Source organism: Lissotriton vulgaris, chromosome 2_1, assembly GCF_964263255.1.
Source record: "Lissotriton vulgaris chromosome 2_1, aLisVul1.2, whole genome shotgun sequence".
Classification (NCBI taxonomy): Eukaryota; Metazoa; Chordata; class Amphibia; order Caudata; family Salamandridae; genus Lissotriton; species Lissotriton vulgaris.
In genome coordinates this window covers 341,407,394-341,432,769 of record NC_141687.1, presented here as the reverse complement: position 1 = coordinate 341,432,769, position 25,376 = coordinate 341,407,394, and the positions used below count along the sequence as shown (strand labels likewise).

General features: G+C 45.4%; 1 protein-coding gene across 1 annotated transcript in view; it reads right to left on the bottom strand.

Moving 5' to 3' along the window:
- The window catches only part of CORO6 (coronin 6), a 443,661-nt gene extending 421,301 nt beyond the window's left edge, over positions 1-22,360 (bottom strand). Inside the window, exon 1 of the mRNA XM_086955093.1 lies at positions 22,009-22,360. The gene's annotated coding sequence lies outside the window, so the exon portion shown is untranslated. The remainder of the gene's footprint in view (positions 1-22,008) is intronic.
- Positions 22,361-25,376: the final 3,016 nt, after the last annotated feature.

The window sequence follows — 25,376 nt, the reverse complement described above, 5'->3', positions numbered from 1 at the left end:
TAAGTCTTTCATACACCCACAGAAAAGCAAAGAGTTAGAAAACAGTAATGACAGCTAGATATGGTTGGTATTTAAGGCTAAAGTGATAGGATTGCCAAATATAACCCAATGGAACTTTCAGGAGCTAAAACACCACTAAATGTACCTGCATCTATTGTAAGCACTGTTGATGCTCCGGGTTACTACACTGTTTACTTTCAAAGCTGCAGTCGCTGGATAGATGGAACACGCTCACGGTGCTGGCCACAGCCAGCATGAGAGCCTGGAAGAGTTCAGAGTAGATCAATATATCTAGATTCTGCTTCTGAGTGTGGGCCAAACTGTCCAGAAAGTCGAGCATCCATGAAAGATAACTTATTTGGGAGATTTGGCTTTTGGGAATGGGTCACAGGAGGCATTTCTTTCAATAACCCAGAGTCCCCCTCGGCTCTTGGGGACCAGTTGAGGTTAGCAGGTAAACAAAAGGGACCAGCATCTTGAAACGGATCAGTTTCAGACGACTTTTCCAGACCCCCCCCAGTACAAAGATATCTGCACAGGCTGGCTTAAGGGTCCCAGAAGCTAGTGTGTTAAATGAGGTCAGGCACCAGAGAACCTACGAGGGTCTACGTCTCGGGAAACCTCGGTCAGGGAAAACATCATTTTACTTATGGGTCTCCCGATGACTGGGCATCTGCTGGAGAGGAGTTGAGGGCTCATAAGACAAAAGGAGCCATAAAGGGCAAAAGATGTCTCTAGGTTAGGCTGTTGGGCCTCCAGTGCATTAGCAGACAGAGCTCTTTGGAGAGCCGCAGGCCCTTCTGGCGCCTGTGCAGTCGACTTGAGTACCGCTGCCTGACTCATCTCGAAGGAGATGCTTCGCTGAGAGAGGGGTGGTTTATTAATGAGAGTTTTGAGGACAGTTTCTTCCCCCAATGCAAAGTGAGTTAAATGATTGTGGTATATATTCATTTACTCAAGTACAGTTTTTTTACATGCCAAACATCGGTTTGCAGATGCTACAACATGTTTAGGAAATTATAAAGCAAGGAACAGGGAATTGAATAGTTAAATAGTTGGCAAACAGGACCTGCTGAGTCAGATCCTGCTTATGGGCCCATAGACAATTCATCTCCCTCCCCTTCCCTGAATCTAGCTTTAAAGAGGCACCTTTAACTGCATAACATGTGAGACTTAGGGCTGCTGTTCGTCACCCCCTTTCCTTCACGCCACAACCACATGCAGTATCCAACTATGTATGCTACCAACTCTGCCAGCCTCAGTGTCCTCCTCCTCCTTCGACTCCCTCAGACAATGGTACTGATGCTTGCTATAGTCATACCATGGTTGTATTACTGTAATGTCCTACACATTGGTTTTACAAAAATAGCTCTCTGCATATTTCAATCTTTCTAGAATCATGCAAGACTTTTAACATTCAGTCTGAAAGTACAGGACAATATCTTCTCATCCGCTCCTTCCAATAGATGAGACATCTAAATTCAAGATCCTGTACCTAATGGAGATGGCGCTGCATTTCATAGCTTTTTCTCCAACGGCTTACAGCTTTGTCCCATAAGCAAATGGCTTAAGCCTAATCACTCACACAGAATCTGCTCCCCTTCAGCCTGGCCGAATGCACAAAATGCCGAGGTAAGTCTTTATATGAATCATCAACATTCTAGAATGCCCTACAACCACATCTCCGACTTTTAAAAAACCTTTTGAAATTGGATCATAGCACTGTACATGCTTGGAGCAGCCAAGCAACTTATTGGACAATATTGGAAAAAGTTGGAGGCGCCCCCTATCGCCGCTTGGTATGTGCGCTTATGGCATGTCATAACCATGGAGCTCATTACAGCGCGAATACAAGCATGTGATACCCGCTTCACTGCAGTTTGGCAACCCTTAGTTAAGTATCTCTGTAAGGTGGAGCATGCCCGATACCTGCCTGCCAAGCTTCGAGCGCTGCGCCTTTTCGAAAAAGCTATCCTCCCGTCTGACCCTGGCAAACTGCTCCCGCAATAGGCCCAACCCAGCGCGTGATCTCCAGGCATGGAGTGTAATGTTCCTCACTGACCTGGATCGTTGACCCCGACTATTCCACTCCTTCTCCTCCCGCCCGCCCACGAGTCTGTCTACCTTTTCTTTGTTTCTTTCGCTTCTTTCTCTTCTGGGCCTCTTGCCCTTGTTGCAGTATTAATGGTTTTCAAGGGTCCTGCGAAGCACCACAACTAATTGATATTGCATGTAAAAGTTTACCATGCGGCCGGCCCATCACAGGTTGTAGTTGACATGCTGTGTTTAAAAAACTCCTACACTATTGCTCTCTTTTTTTTTTAATTATATGCTACGCGGCCGGCCCTACATGGGGTTGTGGGCATAACGCTGTGTGTATCTGACCGGATGTTCTGTTTTTACTGTGTAAAATAAAAAGATTTGAAATTTAAAAAAACATTTGAAGCTCAAGTACATCCTACAGACTTACTTCTTCCTTTCTTCCACCCATGCATAACAAACGCGCTCGTCTATGCCGCCAGTGTTTTGGGCTGCGAAAGAGGTATGGAACCACCATGCTTTTGCCAAAACAATACAGTACAATACTTGGTCCGCCTCACCAGCCGTGCCTTCTGCACAGAGCCCTCCCTTTTTAGGTCTCGCCTGTCGATGCGCATGCGCATCGAGCAAGCGAGACTATGGGGGCTTATCCACTCTTTATCCACACTGCAAGGAATCGTGGCGATTCCTTGCAGTGCCCGTGACTTTTAAGCTCAATGCGCATGCGCATTGAGCTTAAAAGCGCGTGCACGTCCGTCTTGTTTTACCCGCTCCGCCCCCTCCCCTTCCCGCCGTGTCGCATTTCTCCTCCCCCCTCCCCTCTCTTCCCTCCGTCTTGTTTGTTTTACCCGCTCCGCCCCCTCCCCTGCCCGCCGTGTCGCATTTTTTTTTAAATCCCCACTTCCCCCCTACCCCCATCAATGCCAACACTGACGCCGTGCTCTGCTGCTTGTTATGTTTAGCTTCCCCTTATCTTTGCTCCCTGTCTGATTCCCTCTGTCTTTCTCCTTCTCACTCTCTGGGGTTTTCGTGGCCGTTCACTTTCCATTCTATCCTCCTGTTTTCGATCTCACTGCATATCTCCGCCTCTCCCTACCCGTCTCTCATCCCCGTTTCCTTTGTTTCCACTCTCGGTACAACTCTACCCCTTTCTGTTTTACTTCCCAGTGCTCGCTCCCTTTCTTCACTTCTCTACACCTTCTGGTCAGGTTTTGTGTAAATTCCCTTTCCCCGATCTCTAAATTTCTCTGCTGGCTCCACTGGCAGCGCCTCTCTGGCCCCTTTCCCTTTCCTCCTCTCAGCTGCTCCCTACTCCCCCCCCCCCCCATTCCTGCTCTTACCGCTGCTCTCTCTGCCCACACCCTTCCGTCTCTCCATCTTCCCACTCCCTCTGCTCCCGCTTCTGACACATGTACATTATATTCTCACAAGAAATAACGCCCCGACACGTTCCCGCAGCGCAGCATATGCCAAAAACAACACCGACGCTGCTGCCGTGAGCAATTCACGTATTTCCGGCTATTTGCGCGTCCACAACACTGTACGCAGAACAAGAACATCTGGGGGCGCCGCCATGCTTTCAATAATCTCCAAATTCTCCACGGACCACCCTCCGGCGTTTTTCACAAAGCTGCTCCTATTTCACACTCCCCAGTCTCACGTGGTACACCCCTCCTACCAGCCTTAGTGGTACTCAACCCATACCAACCCCAGAGATCTTCTTGCCATTCCAGCTTCGCGCGGGTTCTCTGTCCTGCCACTGTCCCAGTGCGTTTCTACCCTGGGAATGCCCCACCGTGCGCCGGTCACAATATCTCACAGAGTTCGCACCTTGCTGTCTCGCTGTGGTGCTCTCTCTGCCCTGCAAATCTCTGGCCGTTTTCCCGCTCTATCAACTCCCAGTGGTATTTATGCTATAGCCCCCTCCTGTGGTATTTCTGCCCCCCCATAGCTTTGCGGTCCCTCACTCACCCTCAACCCCTCACCCTCAACCCCTCACCCACCCTCACCCTCACTCACCCTCAACCCCTCACTCACCCTCAACCCCTCACCCTCACTCACCCTCACTCACCCTCACCCTCACTCACCCTCACCCTCACTCACCCTCAACCCCTCACTCACCCTCACCCTTACTCACCCTCACCCTCACTCACCCTCACTCACCCTCAACCCATCACCCTCACTCACCCTCACCCTCACTCACCCTCAACCCCTCACCCTCACTCACCCTCAACCCCTCACCCTCACCCTCACTCACCCTCAACCCCTCACTCACCCTCACTCTCACTCACCCTCAACCCCTCACCCTCACTCACCCTCACCCTCACTCACCCTCATCCCCTCACCCTCACTCACCCTCAACCCCTCACTCACCCTCACTCACCCTCAACCCCTCACCCTCAACATCAACCCCTCACCCTCACTCACCCTCACCCTCACTCACCCTCACCCTCACTCACCCTCACCCTAACTCACCCTCACCCTCACTCACCCTCACCCTCACTCACCCTCACTCACACTCACCCTCACTCACCCTCACCCTCACTCACCCTCACTCACCCTCACCCTCACTCACCCTCACCCTCACTCACCCTCACCCTCACTCACCCTCACTCACCCTCACTCACCCTCACTCACCCTCACTCACCCTCACTCACCCTCACTCTCACTCACCCTCAACCCCTCACCCTCACTCACCCTCAACCCCTCACTCACCCTCACTCACCCTCACCCACCCTCACCCCCTCACCCTCACACAGTGCAATAGGTCTCGGAGCATTTGAGTTAGAGCTTTTAGAAATGTTTATGGCTTTTTTTTTTTTATTCTTTAGCATTGGCTACAGGAAACAACAATGCTAAAGATTTACAAAAAAACCCATAAACAATTCTAAAAGCACTAACTCTAATGCTGCGAGACCTATTGCATTTCCAATGCTTGTTATTCCTTTTTATTAGGCCTGCTTTACTGGCCAGGTGTCTTTGGCAGGTTCTTGGCACTCAGGCACCACCGGATCTCTGCTACCAAACCGTTGACATCCTCCCAGCTCAGTGGCTGTTTCAGAAGATCAGATTGTGGAGATAATCTTTCTCCAAGCCAGACTTGCTCAAGACATCTTATTCCTTAACCTCCAGCAGCACACATGGGTAATCATCGGTTTACTGAACCTTGTCCAACACGGAGGCAAAAGCGGCACGCAGAGCTCACAGACAATACAATAAAGGATAAATACTAGGAACCAGCTATGTAGACTGGGTGGTAAGGCTGCCCAGTCTACTGATGGTCTTTATGTGCAGTAGAGGAAAAAGTTGGTGAAGCATTGAAGAAAGAACAATGACTTTCCCTGGTTGGAGCGCATGAATGGTTCACGTAATTGGCATCTGTTTAGTTTGTGGAAGGTTGGCGTTGCTCAGTTATGTAGGGTATAGAGTTGTCGTAGCAGGGACACTGGACCTGTAGGTGACGTAGAAAAGGTTACTTTTTATTCCTCTGCAGCAGAAACTCAAGAAGCTTTTGGTGCTGTGGGATGGAGTCCAAGAAGTCTGAGTGATGAGTGAAGATGTGTATGGCACATTAGTGTGATGATGTGCATTTGTGTGAGTGTTTGATGTGTGATGGTGTGGTTGTGCCTGTGTTGCTTCAGGTTCTGCACTGGACCATCCCAGTGCTTCACACACCACTCGATGTTCTTGGTACCGCTCCCTGAAGTCAAGCATCTTCAGACTCCCCAATCCAGACCATCCCGCTTAGAGGCTCACACACTTGAGGCTGCCTGCGCCCTGGTACTTCGATAGAGCGCACTTAGTCGCTTGCATCTGTCATTGGTGACCATATTTAGCCCAGCAATGACCCCAGAGAGATAATGGACCCATCCCTATGGCATCCAATTTAGGAGGAGGGTGTAAGTTCAACAGCGCTTCCAGCAATACTTCCCATTGTAACATGGTGATGCATTTGCATAAGAGAAATCTCAAAACTATGCTGCTCCCTTATGCCCTACAGTGACGACAACGGCATCGCATCTTTACAGGTTTGGCACATACGGTGATTCAGTTTGCCACTTCTGTGCTTCTCGGAGTCCTTTTTCAAACGTCATTTTAGTACCTCCGCTTTACAGTGTTTCAGCCACTAGATGCCTTAACTCAGGCTTGTAAACAACTTATTCAGATATTGACAAGCCACAGGCTTCACTTTAAAACCAAGTAAAGCAGCTGAACAAATAGTTTTGGAAATTTGTGGAAGTAAGTCGGTCTGGTGACTGCGTTTGATATGGTAAGATTGATGTTAGATCCTGTCAGTTTCAGGCCCTTGTTAATGTTGGGCCTCAAAATATCATTCTATACTGTCCAACTATTTCTCAGACCAGGCAACCAGGAGTCCACACAGACAGGACCCTTAACAGTCCTACGCCATTCTTATACACCCACCAATCACAGTTAGATGGTCATATTGCTCTGCTCTATGATAACAAGTGTATTTGTGCAGCGCCGTTCACCCCTGAGAATTCTCTTGGCGCTATTAACCCAGCTCAGTGACACTCATTTTAGCGACTTCAGAAGAATGAAAGACTTTCGGGACCCATTGAGATACGAACCGGTGATCCGGAGGTCAAACAGATCCATGGAGTGAATGCATTGGTCCACTGAGCCACCACTGTCCTTTAACAGTCACTGCCACACATCTGCGAATATGATACATCCATTACAAGTGTCACTGTGTTTTTACTGAAGTGAAGTCACCAAGTGTCTGCTTTGCATTCCCGAGCACAACTGAAATCTTGACTGTAGTAAATTGTCACTAGGTAACATCTAGCCCTGTAGGTAAATCGTCACTAGAAGCTCCTGGTGCCTTTGGCGGTGACCGCCCGCTCTGTGAACACAAGCAAACTCCGGCCCTGTCAACAATAGTCTGGGTGATCTGCTTGACTCTGATCTTTCTCTCACCCCATACATTTCTTTAAAAAAAATATATTTTTGTATTGTCCAGAGAGAGAAAAAGAAAAAATAGCATACATAGTTGAACTCGAGAATATTTAGTGAATAATACACCATCAATTCATTAAATTAATTGGTCAGCTGAATTATAAAGAAAGGCACCAGAAGATAGCTAAAAGTAAAAGGTTAAGACAACAGCGTAATACCCTCTAGATTCCCATCATTCGGCTTATAATGGGTTCTGGGTCTAACAGGATAAAAAGCTTCAAACAGGATGCAGCGTACATCATCACAGTAAATACAGGATTACTTAATCAAGGGAAGAAGGGGCTACATTTTCCCTCAAGAGCTGGTTTAAAACCGTTCAAAAGAGTATATACCAAGGCCCCCAATCCCATAAGGCCCCAAGAAAAAACTGCCACTTTATCTCCGCCTACTCGTAAGCCACCCCGTCAGCGGTGCCCACATCTTGCTGACCCTACTGTTTGCCCGTTGGTCCTTACACTTATACAGAGATGTTTCTTGCACATAAATACCCAAGAGGTGACTATATCAAGCCTGATAGTTACGGGGGTCTGCATCTGTCCATGCAGTTGCAATCAGCAAGCGGGCTACTGCAACTGAAATAAATAGGAAATTCATTTGTGTCGCATCTAGTTCAGCTTGGCTATCATAACCCAATAACATCATAAGAATTCTGATGCATTATACAAGTCTGCAATCCTAATAATCCCAGATTGATCCCAATACCTGCCTATTACGTCATAGAACATAGCTGGAAAAAGCTGCGCGCCCCACAGAGGCGTATACCTGCTATATCACGGGATCTTCAACAATCTACCGACCTTCATCTAGATTTTCCAAGCTGCCTTTAGGCACTTAAAGCAGGTTTTTTTTTTAGAGTAGCTAGGTTCGAGTTGTCGAAGTAGAACCACAGATGCCTCGCTACCGATAGCCAGATGGTATCTGGAAGGGGGATCCATGACAATAGTGCCTGATCGATCTGCTGTGAACAAGATTCCCATCTAATGGCTCAGGGAGGGGGGGCATGCGACCCCTCCATTTAAAGACCCCGGCAGATGGGTCCCTGAGGCCTTCTAGCTCAGGCAGGGGTCCACCTCCCCTTTACAAATATTAAACTATTTGATGCCACGCATGCCAAAGGATGGCCGCGTCATGGACTTGGCTATCTGCGGGGGTTAGAAGTAGGGCGGACCAGACCAAAAGCTGTGCATGGTGTGGGGCTGGCTCCCATCGGGTGGGATGACCAGGCCCTGTGGCCCACACTCTGTCGTGCATAGCCGAAGGTTGGCTGCCTGTGGGGGGGAGGGGATTGAAAGCACTGGGGTTGTCGTTACGTATGGTAACAAAAAATTATTTTTATGTTATAAAACACTAGAAATTCACAGAAAAACCAAAGGTTAATGTAATGTTATAGCTAGGTTAGAATTTCAGTGACAACGTAACAATTAAACTTACAAAACCACTGAAATTCACCAGTCATAGTTAGGTCTGGTAACAATAACTTGTGCCCTAAGGTAACTCTTATACCTACTCTAATACCTTGCACCTCTGCCATGCACTGCTAATTACCCCACATATTACATCACTCATTTATCTTCTATGACATCATTGATAAAATCACTGCAACATTTTAATTGAAATTATTGATGAAAAATCTGTGCCTAACAGGGGCGCGAGTTACAGTTACCTTAGAGCCTGAGTAAGAGATGCAAGAGCTAACTATAACGGGTGGGTGTTTTGGTACAATTAAAATGTTACGTTGTCACTGAAATTCTCACCTAAATATAACGTTACTCTAACCATCATTTTTTTTTCATTTTTCTTTTCCTTTAAAAATGAATATAAATTCACATTTTTCTTAATTGGGGGAAACCTGCCAACCCCACCCCTTTTTTAATTAGGTCTTGCCTTAGCCAGCGCATGCCCTGCTCTGGCAAGACTTTTAGTTAGTGGGCTTCAAAAAACCCGACCACAGCTTTTAATGAGGCATAGAGTGAGTGGTTACGCGCACAAGCTTGCGCGCTTCGCTCCGCCTCTCCGTCTTGCTCGCCTTCAATGTTCCTCCTCCTCCCTCTACCCCACCACAGAGCGCATCTGGCAGCTGCGCATCTTGTTCAGGTAGGAGCGGATCAGTGTCTTTCTGAGCTTTGTGAGCACCAAGTCACTCCCTGCCTCCCTCCTTCACTCTCCCTGTCTTGTATCCCCCTCTCTTCCATCTCCCAACCTCCTCCTGGCTCATCTACTGACACCCCCTTCCGTTTCTGAGCCTTAACTTATCTGCCTTCTTTCTGCCCTCTCCTGTGTTCTCATCTGTGCTTCATTCCCGTTTCTTACTCTCTACCACCCTGTCCACACTTTAAATCCACTACTACTCTCTCCCTGCATCCCTCCGTCGCCTGACTGTTCCCCTTCTGCTACTACTTTCCTCTTCCTATATATCTCTTGCCTACTTAGTCCATGTTCTCGGCTTCGGCGCTTACCTCTGCCTATCGTTGCCTCTTCTTGCACCTCCTCTTCCTCTCTCTGCACGGCACCGCCGCTTCCCCTCCCACTTTCTCTCTTCTTTTGATCTTGCTAGGTGTCTATCCTCTTCCCCCTGCCATCTTTGTACTCAGACTGGATGCAGGGAAACGTAAAGTGATTCTTCAAGGCGTATTACTGCATATCATTTTGGTCTTTTTTATGAACTATGGTGAATGGTGATATTACGTGATCTTTCTTACTGCGTGTCTGCTGGTGGGTTTACAATGGTGATGCACGCACCATTTCTTTTAAAACATTTTTAATCGCTTAATGTTTGAGTGGCTAATTTTTCATAATTGCTTAGCTTCAAAAGTACCTAGTTAATAAGCATGTTCTTTTATCTCTTAGTGTTAGGACAGTAAGCTGAAATTCTTTAGGTCATTTTCGGGTATGAACTGCACTCCGGGGTGACACATTGGCGTTCTGATATTTAGGTCCTGGGCTTTGCTTCTGGTATCTATTTACTGTATTCCTCTTAAAGATGCAGAATGTTATGCCCCCACCCTTCTTTTTGTCTAATCCAGGAAAACCACCCATTAGGTGGTCTATGTGTAACATGGTCTTTATGAATTACGCATTTGTGTGTAGTGTCTCACTAAGTGCTGGGAGAAAGACTTCTTTGTTGCTGCACTGCTATGGACCCAAAGGTCAAGAGGTCCTCAAACATTTACCTGACCTAAGTGGAAGTGATACTGACAATCTTAATGAGTTTGAGATATGATTGGCTAAATTGGTTTAGGGACTATCTACCAAAAGTGATTACGATCTTAGAGCACTACCATTTCAGTAGACGTATGCAAAGGACACAGGAATCCATTGAGTCTTAGGTCACAACCTTGTGTAAGTTGGGTGTTACTTGCAAGTTTGAAGGCTTGTTGGAAGAGAAAGCACACGACTAGTTAATGTTGGGTTGCAGCTTAGGAAAGATTAACAAGCAGTGGCATAGCCAATAGGTCTCGCCTTTGGGACCTTATAAGTGTTTAGCTATGCCACTATTGATGTTGTGCACCAAGGATATTGTGCTGCATAATTAAATACTTATAAGGTCCCAAAAGCGAGACCTATTGGCTATGCCAATGCTTGTTACTCTTACCACCTTATACCCTATCATTTGACAAATCCAAAATGCCATTTGATCAAGTGCCCAGTGTGAAAATGGCTTTTCTACCAGTCTTTTCTCTGCAAATGTTGTTCTAAAATTACAGCACCTCAAATTCAGTGCCATCTATGCAACCTGGTAAGCAGAAGATATCAATACAAGTTTTCCTATGGGTAATATATCTAATCCATAGATGTCAATTCAGAACTGCAACAGAACATATTTGTGAAAATTGCAATGTGGTAACCCGTAAATGTCAGTGCAAAATTCCATACTCCAAATGTAAGTCTGCACTATAACGATACAAGTATATAATACAAACGTATTTGTAAAAATGTGGACTTTTGTTAAATCGCACCAGTGCAATCCATGTAAATCAAATTTCAAGAGAGCAATCTATAGGGTCTGCTATTTAAACGACAGCATACTAAGGAAACTCTTGACTGTGTTAAAACTATAAATGAACAAAAGAAAATGATTCTTGACCTGCAGGTGCATCTAAGGCAAATTAGGAGGATGAATAGGTCGAAAGGGTAGTAAAGCCGGCAAAGGGCCATGTGCTTGACACAACTGACTCTATCTCAATCCAACCGGGCTCCTAGAGGCTTCAGCCTGCTATGAAATCTGCCCAGTTCCCTAGCGGTCAGACCACTCGGCGCCTTGAAATAGCACACAAACATTTCCACCCCATCACTGGAAGACAGCGCGAATTACAGCCAGCGTGCGTCCTAGCAACCCTCACACTGTTATTGTTATTGTTAATTGTCATGTCTGTGCCCCTAGCACTGCACATGTATCTGGTGCAACTGTGATGCTTCAGACGAATACAGTAGAGGAGAGGTGCCTAAACTGCCTTATGGAAGCAAAGGGGAACGGTATATAATACAACTGACTACTGAATGAGTTATTTGGGGCTGCAGTGGGATAAGACAGGATCATGTGACTTGTCGAAGATCACAACGTGCATTCAGGATGAGCCAGAAAGTGGATGCCAGAGCTGCTAATCTCCAATTCAAGATTTCGGCTGCTGGAAGGGTTATCAAATACCTCCCAGAATAAATGCTCCAATCTAAAAAAAAATGTAATTTCGTCGTGCTCGAGTTCTCTCAGTGCATATATAGAGTTAGTGTGCAGATCCTGTTGTGCAGAATTACAGCCACACCAGTGCGATGAGCCTCCACTGCTGTCCAAAAAAGGTCTGGTACCACTTACAGACGGATCTTTCATATGACTCCTGTAGGGAGAGTTTACATAGACTGAGTAAGCACTGCATTAATGGCCATGCCACGGGGTGGGGTGGGTGTCAAAAGTGAGAGTGTGAGACTGGAGAGGGTTGGGGGCGCACGAGTAATAGGTCATGATCTGAGGTCAGGGGAGAAGGTTCAAGTGTAAAAGGTCATATGAGAGGGAAGGAGGAGGGGGTACCAGTAGGAGTCCAGGGGGGCTACTCAAGAGCAGCAGCTCATTATAGACACTGAAGGAACTCCCTGTAAGGATTGGAAGGGAGTGTTATGAGCTACAGGTCTTAGAAAGAGACTAGAGGGGGGGGGCAGATGTAAGAGATCAAAACATGAGAGTGGAAGAAGAGAGATGATTAGAGAAAAGATGCCAGAGAGTAAAACAGGCGGAGGTTCAGGAGCAAGAGGCCATGGTATCAGTTGGGATGGACACTGTCATGACATGTCAGAGCATGGAGGGCCTCGCTATTCAAGGTGCCGCCATGGGCTGGACCGCTCTGAAAGATCGAACATCACCTTGCTCCTGGTCCAAGCTCCTTTCTACTCTAACACCTACACGCCTTAAAGTCTCATCCTTTCTTCACTTTTCTTTAGTCCTGTTCTGGCACACATTAAATTAGTCTATTTCACCTGGATTAGCCATGGTGTTGATTCTCAGATCATCCTCAAGCTCCAAAGCCCAGCAGACCTTGACCCCACTGGTCTAAAATAGTGCCTCAAAGCAGTGGAGTCATGGGGGCGAGTTAACCTCCTCAAACTCAACTCCACAAAAGCAGAGATTCTCACAATTGGAAGCTGGGCAATGCATCAGCCGATCACCATCCGGCAGGGAGGGCCATCAACAATCATCTTCACAAGAATAGTTAAATCTTTTTATTAACACTTTTCATATTTTGAGCATACGACCAGAACAATGCATATATGCCATTGATAGTTACTTGCAAATTTTACATTATCCAGAACCAGTCCGTAAGAGAAAAGAATCAAATGAGTTGTTCAACTGAGACTAAGAGGAGCCTCAGGACAGCGCCAGTAGAGATGACGTACCGGTGTTAAAAAAATCTGACCACTGGACATCTTGTAAACATTTCATACATGGCACATCGTAAACCAAACTGTGGACATAGGGTACAACAAAATGAGGACAACTGAAACAATCATCTTCACAAGAGTAAGGAGGGAGTAATCACGGAATCCATTCTCAAATAAATTAATGAATCAAAAGCTACTTCTGCATTATGCAATCGCTACGCTGCACATTTCCTTACCTAGACTTCTCTTGCGGGGTCCAGGCCCCCATCACCTCAATCCTTTCATGCCTACTTCACACCGACAATCTATAACCTGGAGATTTGCTCTATTACCTGCAAAGACATATGTTGCTGCCAAATAGCTGCAGCCTCCATGCCTTCAGGACCATCCACTGGTTACCTGTGCTCTTTCAGGCACTCTTCATCTCCCGCAGGCCATCCACGGCACTGATCCCACCTTTCTCCACCCAAACAAATATACTCTGTTCCAGACCGGTCTCCCTTAAGGCTATTCTGCCTTCCAAGAAGTTGCACATTGGTCGTTCTTCCTTCTCTATGCTAAGCTCTGGAACTCGCTAACTTCAAGTATCAGAACCATCCATGATGACCCCGATATTTGAAAAGGCTATAAAGAATGGCTGGTTCCAAATGGCCCACCCTATGCCGTACTGCATTAGTGGCATAGAGTCAGCTACAACATCACATGACGACTGTAGTCCTTTGTACTGCATGCAAGATTTATAACTCTTCCTACCTCTTCCAGACTTCAAATCCTCATTCCGTCAAACAAATACCTGCCTGGGGCTACCTACTCACCCATCCGTTGGAATTTAGAAGTGTATGGAAAACACTACCCACCTCTTTTCCATCTCCCCTTAACACACCATGCTCTAGCGCAGAAACAGTAGCGGCATATTTGAAGTTCCCCACCAGAAAGTCTTCCAACAAAGGAAACTCTCTTAACCACATCCAAGCATTCCAGCCACAAACACTGAAGAGATTAGCAGATGTTAAGTGTCTCGTCCTCTCTCTCTGACCTCTTTGTTCTTTGTTGACCTCCATCTGGTAAGTGAAGCAACAAGTTTGCTGCACACCATGGAGCACTCCCCCGACCTCACCCACAACAAATTCTTCCCTCATAGACCACTCTATAAACCCACACTCCACCAACCACTCATCCCTGAAGCATTCCAGAGCTTTGTCAGGCTATGAGCCACTATACAAATGTTACGATACATAACAATATATGGACACCCAACCTCAACAGCATGTGACTGGTGCTAAAAAGTCCGAGCTCATTATATGCGAAAATAAGGACTCTCAGAAGTAAGGATCTCCCCGTAAGAGGGAGTGGGGAGCTATGAAGCAAGAGGTCACAACCTCATACTAAAAGGAGACTGATTGGTGCTCATGAGTAAGAGACTAGAGGGGGCTCAGGAGTAAGCAACCATACACTGAAACTCAGTAGCGGCTGCTACCGAACGGGCCGGGGGGGGGGGGGGAGCAGGGAGGGAGTCAGGGAGTGGATTGAGGGGAGGGAAAGAATAATAAACAAAGAAAAGAAAACTTAGCTGGAAGTCGTGGTTGCTGACGCAGCTGCCGCGTCTTCTCCAACAGGAAGCACCTAGCCTCCCAGAATCCCTTGACCAATCACAATGCTGCCTTAAGCAGCATTGTGATTGGTCTGAGCACAGTGGTTCTGCGCTCAGACAGGGGCTTGGAGGCTGGGCATGTTCTCCACTAAAGCCGTATAATACAGCCTGTGGAGAACATGCACAGTGCGCATGATGGTTTGGCTGGCCGAGACGGCCAACCAAACCTTCATGCCCACTTTAGTTACAGCCTCCCGCCTCGACATCAGGGGGGGCCAGCCCGACCCCGCCCTATAAGCGTGGATGCACTGAGGTGCAACTAAAATAGTCAAAAATAACATGATAATAATGGACGGCCGTTATTATCAATTTCTTTTTACTTTTCGCTGCTCTGAAGCAGTGGGGAGACGCTCCTCTGCCTTAACGGAGGAGCTGCCCCTGCTGAAACTGCAGAGAGGGGTTGTTTGAAGTAAGTTGCAATATACAATATAAGGCTGAAGTATGCCCCTCAAGAGAGGGGTAGTTTGGAGTAAATTGTAATATACAATTAGGTTTTCTGGTCTGCAGTTAAAACTGATTTTACATGATAAAACACCACCAAATTGAATATTTGTTTTTCACTAAAAACTGAGACTCATTGGATTTTGCTGGATTTTACTGCTCTGGTGCCCTCTAGTATCAAAGCAGTAAAAGTGCAATCTCTACCCCTAACGCTTTTCTGTGACTGATGCTCCCACTATGACCCTTTTTGGGCCATGGTAAAGCAATCAATATGCCCATTTGCAAAGTCTCAGGTCTTCCTGGACCTTCTTCCGCCCTCACTTTGGGCACATGGCTCACCCTATATGGATTCAGCTCACTATTCACTGCATATTGCTATATAGTAACCAGCAGAATGACAGCTGAACTATGAGCAGGGTCTCAGTCCAGGAGAAGAGACATCCTCATTCACGAAGAGCGGAACAGAGCTTTGTAGCAATAAAGATCATTGAATACATTGCCTCTAGAATGAACGTCCTCATCTGGAGTACTGTTTCCGCACTGTACCCAACACTGATGTTTTGAGATTTATATGGCAGTGGTCTGAAAAACTTCCAATAGATGCGTCACCCCCTCATACAGCAGGACAAGTATAATTTCATGAACATCTTCAGCAAAAAAACAGGCTCAGAAAAGTTCCATGCGCCAGTTTTTGCTAAAACTGAGCTGCCTATGGTACATATATTATCTCAGAAAATCTATGAGTTAGTGTATAAATTGCAGACATTGCAGCTTAAAAACATGAAGAGCCAGCCATTGCTCTGTCTCCAAGTTTGTGCTGGAACCAGCACAATTTGATCAAAAATGGGTGCATGGACCCATTCTGAGCCTGCATACTGCATTAGAACACGTTTATGAAACAGACCCCGGATCATCAAGTTCCATTTTCATTCCGATTGCCACCGTGTCAAAATGAAGCTGGAAACCTATACTGAAAGTACACCTAGTGCTTAACAACATAACCAGTACAAACTACAGTGACCTGTTTAATGAAATCATTTTGAGCTGTGTTCATTCTTTTCCCCAAGACAGATAATAACTAGTAAAGTGATTGCTGCATAGAACAATAAGGTATGGTAAGAGCCTTGGGCAACTCTCGCACAGTCCCCATACTGCTCTGAAATAAACAAAGGCCAACAAGATTAGTCAAAATCAATTCTCATCTTTCAAATAAACACAAAATACCATAGGCATGATCATGCAGAGCTGAAATATGCCTAGATCAGACAATACAGCCATATTTCTCAACCAATTTCTTGCTATCAAGGAAACAAAAACCAGGGCAGCATTACACTGGTTAGTGATGACAAGGCACCAATTATATATATATATTCCATCAAAAATGCTGGAATAGAAGTCCAGCTTGCAGAGGGGGCAGTGCTGTGCTTGTAAAAGTTCCTCCGGCAAGGAAAACACCAAAAATATCCCAACAAAAGGAATGATACTCAATTACAAAGACATGTAATTCATTTTTTCAATGTGAAACACAAAAGAACATATATGGCACATTAAGAAACTCCTGCTGTATATCTACAATGGGCCATTCATTTAAATTTCAGTTAAAGTTTAAAACAATGCAACTTTCTAAATATTTAGATTATGAATAATGGTCAGCTCTTTAACAAATTCTTTCATTAGAAATTATATATATAAAAAGCAGGTAAAAACATGAACAATTGCAGGAGTGTAATACCCATTATCATCACATCTTGTTTCGAAAGAACAATCATTCTTCTAGGCAAATGCCTGATGTCTATCTACACATTTTCCCCCTCTAATCACTTCAATAAAGTGCAAAGTGTCATAACAAATTCTCCATCAAACAGAGGATAGGAAGCTCTTCATTAGCCAAATTAATTGTAATACTGATAAAGTGTTCAATATGTCATGAAGTAAGAATACTTGAATTCAAATTAATAGGCTAATGCACACGGCCAACCACAAAAATGATTTGATTGTTTTCTAAAATATAAAGATTATATGTATTGTTTTCTCATAGGCCCATGAGACAAAACATCTATTAAAACATAAATCCATAAGGTTATTAAGACAAGAGATACATATGATACACAAGATCATTATCTATTACAGTTCAAGATTATCTTAATGAGAGTGGATATACACAGAAATAAATGCTAGTTATATCAACATTGATGGAAATAATTAGAGAAGACAGGTATACAGTTCTTCATCCATACTGAGAGCCATTGGTTCCGAAATATCTAATTCTAGGATATACCAAGTTTCTAGTTTGTGCAGTTCTTTCTCTCTGTCGCCCCCTATTTTTCTTTTTGCAACTTGTGCCACACAGCTATATTTCAAAACTGAGGGAACACCTTGATGTTGTTTTTCAAAGTGATGGATAACAGGGTAACTGTGGTCCCTGTGAATGATGGCATGTATATGGTGGCAAAGAGCTGGAATGCCCTACCTCTGGACCTCCGCCTGGAGTCATCTGAGCCTAGCTTCAGGAAGAAGCTAAAAACATACCTATATACACGGTAACCGAGCAGACTCTACGATCCAGTCGGCGGGAGTTCTTCTGTTTTAGCGCAGGGACACGCCATCTGAGCGTACCAAGCGCTTTATAAAATTCCCTTATTATTATTATTATGTTGTAATATCCTCTGATGAACCGGCAATGTGGTGCTCCCCACATATATTCTTCTGCAGGGACATGTGAGGATATATACTACAAATTTAGATTTGCATGTAAGGTTACCCTGTATCTTAATTTTTTTTTTTAAAGGGCGTCTCACTGAACCTTTTTTTCTCTCTGTTCTTACATACTTTGCACTTAAATCACTTTCTGAAGCCATCATATTGAGTTAGCCAGGTTTGGGGTATCGTACCAGTGTCAAAATCCCTCTTAACCAAATGATCTCTCATTGACTTACATTTCCTATAGCTTATAATTGTCCTTTCCACCGAGCACCTGCTCCACGCACCAGCCCATGTGAAGATTTGCATAGCTGGGGGCGAAGCAGATGCCCATGGCAGTCCCTCTCTGTTGTTAGTACAATTGTTTACCAAAAATAAAGATGTTATTAGTAAGGCACCATTAAATCATTTCTAGAAGCATATTCTTGTGCATGGCAATTGCTAAAGGTCTCATACTTAAGAAATGTTGTACTGCACTTAATCCATCTTTGTAGTGTATACTTGTGTATAGGGACGAGACATCAAGGGTTATCACTCTCCCACTCAACATCATATATACGCTTTAAAAAGTCAGCGGTGTCCCTAATATAAGACGGTAATGAGCTGACTATAGGGTTTTAAAAAGTAATTGCAGCTGCTGACTCACGCAGCATATGTGCTTTGGTTAATTTGAGTTTTCTTATAAATTTATACACATTGATTCTGGTACTTGAGTAATGAAAATGATTTTTGAAGCAGTAAGAGAGTCCCAACTCCAATGTTGTTACGTCTTTGTTGGTCAAAGCGACAGAGATTATATTTATGACCGTAGCATTGTCATTATTTATTTGATCTTCTTCTTTTCATTGCGTGTACTCCTCTCTGCAGAGTCTTCTCGTGTTCCTTCTTCACCCTTAGCCACCCCTCCTTTGTTTCCGCCTCCTCTGGGTCTTTCTCGCCCTCTTCCCGTTTTGAATTCCTTGAGTTGATTTTCCTGTAAAAAGCGTAGCTCATCCGATGTGGACAATTTGACCATTACACCTTCTTTTCTTGATAGGTCACCCACTTCAACTTTGGATCCCGTGTCAGAGCTGATTTCACTCCCAGAATGTTCTTGGCACGATTTTTAGTGTATTGTATCCTTGACGTCGCAAATTATCAATTCATACTTATGCAATCGTTCTTCAAGTTCTGCTTGGAATTTTTTGATTCCTTCTTGATTGCTATCTTGGTCTAGTTTAATATTGAGCTCTTTGATTTTCTCAACAACCTCAGCTCGTTTCATTTCAGCATATTTTATCAGCATATGGGACATCCCCATAGAACTTTGTGCATTGTGTTCCGCCCATTCTTTAAGGAGATCTGGGTGAGGGTTCTCATATGTTGGTGTTATCACGTTGCATGAGCCTCTCAGTACCCATCCCACCTGGACATATTGTTTGAGAGATGCACTCTCCCACCAGCGCGAGTATTTCCCTCTTTTTTAATTTCTCCAAAAGGTTCAGATTTTTCCCCAAATCATTCCGTAATACAGTCAGGATTACTTTCATTAAATAGTTGCAGAGCTTCCTGCTCTCTGGCAGCAGATTCTTCTTCACTCATCTCTGCGCTGTATTAGAACTGAATTACACCTTGTTCAGCACAATTACATACGAAATACACCAACTGGTGTCTGCCGAATGTGCTGACCCCGGCTCCCGCTATCGCTTGCTATGCCACTTACCCGGAAGGGAAAATCCAAATCTCCAGCGTTCTCCGACTCCCGAGTTCGGAATCTCCTTCTTCTGCTCTTCAGGCAACATTTCTCGAGCTTGTGGGGGGGCACGCCTGCCTCGTCACTTCAAATCATCCCAACGTGCCTTGCTGGCCTGCTTCCTGAATGCCGGTGGTGCCGTCCTGAAGCAGCTTGCCGCCAAGCCGCATAACATGCAGAAAAAGTATCCACTAGTAAAGATAGGGATACGGAAGAACTCCTCAGTGAGTTTTTCAATAAAACGTTATTAAAGCGCTAAGAGTGACAAACTGTCAACGCGTTTCAACTGCTCACAGCAGCCTTGATCACGACAGAGTGCGCTATCTTGGGGTGCAATAAATAATGACGTGTAACATAAACATAAAAAATATCTTCAGGTTGGGGGAAGAAGTGTGGTAGACATAGTAGATTGCAATAATATCCCAACAAAGGGAATGATACTTACAAAGATATGTAATTCATTTTGTAAATGTGAAACTCAAAAGTACATGTATGCCCCATTAAAAAACTCCTGCTGTATATCCACAGTAGCCCATTCATTTAAATTCCAGTACAAGTTTAAAACAATGCAACTTGCTAAATATTTAGATGTTCATATACACATTAGTTTAACAGCACCTACAAAGAACAAGACGGGCACTCAAGAGGCCAATGCCAAGATGATTTATTCCTACAAGTGAAAGCGTTTTGGCAAATCTGATTAGAACAGCAGGGAGGTGTATTAAACTTTCACATTAACTTTTATCTGCTAGAATCAAATCTTAATAGGTGCAAAGATATCCCCGTAAATGTGCATCCTGTATATAGTGCAGAAAAGGACTGCTAGAAAGAGGTGATCAAGCTCTGGAAAATGAGACAGGCAGGAAAGTGTGGGAAATAATGAAAAGTTGCTTGGGAGAGCAAATGTAACGGAAAATATAAAGAAGAAAAATAGAAGCAGGAAAGAAGAAAGGAAGAATTAATAATGAAAATAAACACCGGAAGAAAGGAAACAAAAAGACAATTTCTTCCTATCCACCGGAACACAACACCAGGTTTTTTTTTACGTGGTGAAAAAGAGCAAACGCTGATGACTGTTTTTTTCAATTTTTGGAAATATTGGAAAACGCTGATAAAAACCATTAGGATTCACAACAACTAGAGGCTGAACATAGGAAAACCAATCTACAATGTAAGGCTGGAGTGGGCATCTCAAGAGTAATGCGCCATAACCTGACACTGAAGAAAGGGTGTGGTTTGGAATAAATTGTAAAATACACAGTGAGATATTAGAAGGGTTAAGAAGTAAGAGGTCATACGATGAAACTGAAGGGAGAGGGGTGTATTATGCCGTGTAAGATTAGAGTGTGTGGCTTAGGGGTGAGAGGTCACGGTGTGAGACAGGAGGGAGAGGGCCTCTCAAGTGTTAAAGGGGGTGATATCAGACAACTGAAGGGTGCCACAGGAAGAGACCACAGGAAGAGGCGGAGGAGTAAGGGCCTCTAAGGAGAGGTAGAGAGGCCACGCTGAGGAGGCAGATATCATGATATCACATTGAAGGGAGGCTGGGGGTACTGTATTTCAATTCTCCACAGGAGGTTGCTCGCCGGATGACGGTCAATTCAGCGTGTCTATGACACACACATACAATCTCGCTATGAAACGAGGGGCGTCCCCCATTATTGCTTTCTACACCCCTCGAACCTGCAAGGGGTGCAAAAGGGGCCCGGGCGGAGGCCAGCTAGAAATGACGTCTATAAACTGAAATTTCTGCAGGAACTAAAGAGGGAGACAGGCCGCCCTCCCTCCGGCGCGGAGTCACACGGCGAGGTCACCTTCCTAATATAGAAGTATCATGCCATGCTGCCGGCGGGTCCTGTGACCGAGGGAAGGGCGGGGGGCACCAGGGGGAGGCCGCCCCGCACACCCTCAGCTGCATTTTTATGCATCCACCTAGAGGTCCGTGTATTCATTCATCCCTTTGTGCGTTTTAGCCTGAGGTTTGTATAGCGCCAACACGCCCCTTTTTCCGATTCAGAACGCTTCGTGGCCCTGGGAGGGTGGGGGGTCTGAAATGCTTCACCGCAGAAATAGCAACTGCACAACTCAGTATAGGAATGCAGAGCGGGTCGACACCTACTGTATAACCTTCACTTCTGCGGTTGCGCACCCTGACCAAGGTCCCTAATAGTCAATTATTTTAATTAGTCGAAGTGATTTATAGCGGCCACAAAAAATCATCTTGTCTGTACCTACATTTGCTGTCCAGAAAGTTTTTCGCTGATACACGGATACCTGTCCGATTACATAAACATTGTTATTCCAAAATAAATAATAGGAAAGCGCCCCGAGTCTTTGCCGAATTCCTGGGCCACGTGTGTGGTGAGCGGGGACAGGCATCGGCGGGTGTCTGTTTCAGTCTGTTACAGCAGTGGTGTTAAACCTTCGAAGTACCTGTCATTTTTACTCAAATCAATAGTATTCCGTGTACAGACTTCACGTAAATGAAAGGCAGAACCAGTCTTGCCCATGTGATCCTATCTGCATACACCTCGCTTCATTAAGACCGCTCAACCCGCCGAGCTACCTCACCGACTTATCACCACCCGCTGCTCACCTCCCGTGGGGTCTGCTGGCCTCGTTCCCTGGTGGCCCGGCGCCGGCTCCGGTCCCTCTACCTCCTGGGGGGCTCCCCCACCTCGGGGTGGCGCGGCTCGGCTGCCCGGTGGCGCCCTCCCTGGCTCGGCTGGCGGTGCTGGCTCTGCCCGGCTGCAGGAGACGCTCCTCTGGCGGAAATGGACGGTAGAGGGGGACCGGTGTCAACAGCCGTGGAGGAGGCTGTGCTGCAGTGACAGCTGCTGCCTTCAACTTTGCAGGCCAAATAACTCAAGCGCCGACAGCTGAGAGCCGGAGACACACAGAACACGCTTCGTTCCCGTCATCACATGTGCGCAAAACCGAGCCCAACTTGGAGACACCCAGCCCGCGCGAGCGCCGAGCTGGAATGCAGCATCGAGGGGCTATTCACGGGCTCCAGTACGGGCGCCGCGCCGCTGAAGGGCGTTTCAGCACAGATACGGCAGAGCCGTGTCACGCAGGAACCTGTCTGCAGAAATAAAACACAACGGGCATCTGTGGGTCAAATGCATTTCCCCTGTATTGATGAAGGGCATGCGGTCCTTGGCTAAGTCATTGAAACCAAAAGCTATAGGCACGCACTCCTGCTTACCAGAAGTGAAAAACATTATAACCGATGCTCTGGTTGGGAACCTGCTTCCTGCAGTCCAGAGAGTATCAGTCAAATGACCAATGCACACCCTGAAAAGCTTCCCCGCCAAGTCAGACCTGATGGTGGCTCCTCGAGGCGAAGGATAGCCACATTCACCAAGGTCAAAACCTTATAAGAAAAACAAACCGTGGGATCAGGGCTCAAAAAAAGAAGTGGGGGACTCAGCAAGTTAGTCAGAATGCGTGTGACATCACCGTGGATGACATCACAAGAAGTGCCTTCACTGCGTGTGACATCACTTGTGGCATCACAATCCATGACCTTACAGGAAGTGGCATCAGATCATAAAACCTCGCATATGTTTAGCAGGTCAATCATGAGTACAGCTAAGTGCAAACAAAAATTAACAAATTAGATTTTGTATAGGGGGTTGTGCCAAAATATTGCACAAATCAGGCGCAAAATCTGGGCCTCAACGTATACATTTACTAGCAGCCCGTCCCGACGTTGTCCGGGTTTGAATTCCTGCTGGCCAGTAGTATATTGTTTTGTAGGATTTCGTTTTGATAACATTTCATATCTGTGACAGGCCTGTGAAACGCTCCGATTCACAGTGCACTGCTGATGCACGTAAGAGTGCGCGTTCAGTAGTGTATGAACTCGAGTTTCCCTACTTTATTTTTCCTTGCAATATTATATAGTGCGAACTCGACAACATGGCATGAGCACAATTTACATTACAGAAGAACACATTCATTTGTGGTAGGCACGGGGAGACAAAGCGATTTGCCTGGAATCACAGGCTGTTGAGCTGATGCCGAGATTCGAACGTTGCTCCCCAGTTCTAAAGTTCGCAATTCTAGAACTTGTGGCGGAAGGTGTGTTCCAAAAGTGTATGTCGGTGCTGGCCATTAATGAGAGAGACCTGTGCATTTTTCAAATGGGTGGTGAAAAAATATGAGTATGTTGCTGGAGATGTGGGCCGCCATGCCACCAATGTACTTACCGGGGGAGGGTAAACACCCATTATTTCGCAACTTTCTTTCCGCATACCATCACTCCGCATACTTTCATTACGAAAGTACCATGACTCCGCAATGCCATTATAACGCATGGCATTACATTTGATATGCTTTTACCACACATACATTTACAACGAAATTCGTTGTAAATGCATGAAAGGTAAAAGCATGTTTTTTTAATGTTTGGATAAGGTAAGTATGGGTATAGGGGTAAATGTTTTGGGGCACTGAGGTATATGTTTTGGGGTGTTAGGGTATTTTAAGGGTTCAGATATAGTTTTGGGTTAAGGGGTGCAGGGATAGTTTTAGGGTTTAGGGATAGATATGGGTTTTGGGGTACAGGGGTATTTTTAGGGTTCAGGGTTAGGTGTGGGTTTTGGGGTATAGGGGTATTTTTAGGGTTCTGGGGTAGGTTTGGGTTTTGGGGTTCAGGGGTATTTTAAGGGTCTAGGGCTAAATTTGGGGTTTGGGGTACAAGGGTATTTTTAGGGTTCAGGGCTAGGTTTGGGTTTTGGGGCACATGGGTATTTTTAGGGTTCAGGGCTAGGTTTGGGTTTTGGGGCACATGGGTATTTTAGGGTTCAGGGGTAGGTTTGGGTTTTGGGGTACAGGGTTATTTTTAGGTTTCAGGGCTAGGTTTGGGTTTTGGGGTACAGGGGTATTTTTAGGGTTCAGGGGTAGGTTTAGGTTTTGGGGTACAGGGGTATTTTAAGGGTTCAGTGCTAGGTTTGGGTTTTGGGGTACATGGGTATTTTAGGGTTCAGGGCCAGGTTTGGGTTTTGGGGTACAGGGGTATTTTTAGAGTTCAGGGGTAGGTTTGGGTTTTGAGGTACAGGAGTATTTATAGGGTTCAGGGCTAGGTTTGGGTTTTGGGGTACAGGGGTATTTTTAGGGTTTGGGTTTTGGCGTACAGGGTATATTTATAGGGTTAAGATGGGTTAGTGTTTAAGGGTGTGGGGGTATTTTAAGGAGTAAAGGTGGGTTATGATTATGGGGTGCAGGGGTATTTAAAGGGAGCAGAGTGGGATTAGCACACAATATGAGACATGGCATGAAGGGCGGAATGTACCACACGCCCCCAGCGTTTGTCACGCTCCCAGCACATGCCCACAGCACAACGCAGACACGCCCACAAGGGACTACTTTGATGGCAAGGTTCTTTTACCTTTTAAATGTATATAGTGGGCGTCTGCATAGCAAATGTCCTTCTGCTGCAACTGCCCTTTTCAATGCTGTATTGGGTGTTGTGATTGGTGCTGTGGTTCCTGAGATTACCCGCCTCAAAGGTTATTATATTAGTATGGATTTTGTTTTAACACTGCCATTAAGAAATTGACAACAAGGTGAAAGGCAGCAGTAAATCTATTCTACTTAAATAGTTGTTTTGTCTATAGTTTAAAATATCTAATGGGGATAAGGCACCTGCTGCAGAGATCTTTATGTGCCAGATACATCTCAGGGAATAATAATAATGGTAAAATAACTTTGGAGAAGAATGTATTTGATCGAGAGATCTGTGTTTTGCCCGGTCTAGTTTTGAATCAAAGTAGAATTGAGGGTTAAAATGTCTTTTGAAAAGCAAATTATGTAACACACAGATGACAGATTTTTATTATATGTAAATGGGCAAGTGGGTAACTGCTTTTAAGACAGCGATCCTTTTGTAACTTGCAGTTCATAAATTGTAACCCTTCTGATATAGCACAGTGAGGTAGGAAGGACATGTTGTACTCG